We start from the raw sequence: 1,849 nt of genomic DNA on the forward strand, positions 1-1,849 counted from the left end.
GTACGCCAGCGATCGCTACCGTGCCCTTAGAATCAAAGTTCAAAGTTGCTGCTCGAGCGACACCCCCCCCCTTGCGTGTTTTCATGCTCGTTAAAGAAGGGCGGGTCGTTTCCTCTCTGCTTCGACGGCAGGCCTCCCGAGCGGAGTGGTGTTATCGCCTGCGCCCTCCGAGCGAGGGAGATATCGGCCGGATCGGCTGGCTCGTTTGATCTCTGCTTCAGACGCGTTCGTCGCCCGCACTCGCGCGCTATTAACCGCGGTAGAACACACTATGCGCGGGGGGATGCTATCAATTCGGACGTTATACGGGACATGACGGCAAAAACCCGTCGAGAGAGTTCATATATTGCTATCGCAATAAAAAAGGACAGTGGTTCTCAAGTTTACTGATGCTTGTTTTATTGCGTGCAGAACGCTTTTTAAGCCAGTTTTGCCGCAGTACACTGGTGTCCTGCGGAAAAGCGTATTGAGATTTAGAAGGGGCTATTAGTACTAGCTGTCAGGGACACAGCGCATTTTGTTCCTTTATTACTCATTCGTGCACGCGCCGTGTAATTACGAGTCCTAGTATGATCGCTGACGTCTAAAAATTTTTGGCACTCATTTGGAGCTGCTGTGTATGGCGTTTCTGTGCCCTTGAGAAACAAATAGACAAAAACACACGACAGTTTTTTTTCGCCCCCACCCCCACCCCTTGCTCCTGATTTACGAAACTCCCTAATTTCGAGGTTGCCAGGTTCGCAGGTCCACATTAGCATTTGCAGTGCCTGTCGAATTATTTGACAGGCCCTGCAAATGCTAATGCGAACTTAGTCATTGTTCGCACTGTGCGGTGGCTCAACACACTGCTTTTATTGAAATAGCAGTGTTCATGTGCACGAGTTAGCTGGTGTTGAACGGTTTGTACGTATTTTTGTTTTCTTTTCTAAAAGTAAGCCTTCTTTGTTATACTGCTTCAAATTTGGATTTTTGTGCTCCAAAAGCAACATTTTGCTGCTCCAAAAATTACGCCAAATCCTATTTCGGCTGTTGCACCCCTGCTTCATAAAGCCATCTAAGGCATACAAATTTCATAGACTTTGAATAGTGCTAATTGCTTATTTGTGGTATTTTAAGAGCAGTGTACAGGGTTTTCAATGCAACTAGAACCAATTAAAAAAATGGTGGTCAGCTGCAACTGAATGAAACCTTTGCCGTCATGAAGGAAGTTTTGAGGGCTCGCTTCTTTGTTTCACACAACCTTAATAAAAGCCAGCAGATAATGAAGCCAAGGAAGGTATAGGGGACGTTAATTGTACTGTTTTAACTGTATTGTAACAATTGTGGTATAGATATGAAGAAAGTAAAGTGGACGAAAAGACAACTTGCCGCTGGCAGGGACCGAACCTGCGACCTTCGGATTACGCGTCCTATGCTCTTACCAACTGAGCTACAGCGGCGGTCATCCCTTCGTCCACTTATAGGCTATTTATGTGCATGCAAACCCTGGGAGTGTTGGTAAGTGGCGCTCATAGCCATGACGGCAAGTGTGGAACACTTTGTTTTGCCAGATGGCCTCACGTAGCACGTGAACCTTCAACGAGCAGACAGTTGACCAATGAGCCCTCGCATACTACCTGAAGACATCAACTCTGCCGGAACGAAACCTTGCTATGAATGAGTGAAGGAAGGGAATTTTTGAGGGCTCACTTTTTGTTTGACATAACCTTAACGAGAGCCAGCAGATAATGAAGCCAAGCTTGGCTTATGTGCTGGCTTTCATTAATTTGCCGTCATGTGTCACTCGTTACAGTATTTTTTTATACCATAACAGTATTTTATGGGTATTAACTTTTATACATTGCTATTT

The sequence above is a fragment of the Rhipicephalus sanguineus genome, chromosome 1 (assembly GCF_013339695.2).
Source record: "Rhipicephalus sanguineus isolate Rsan-2018 chromosome 1, BIME_Rsan_1.4, whole genome shotgun sequence".
Classification (NCBI taxonomy): Eukaryota; Metazoa; Arthropoda; class Arachnida; order Ixodida; family Ixodidae; genus Rhipicephalus; species Rhipicephalus sanguineus.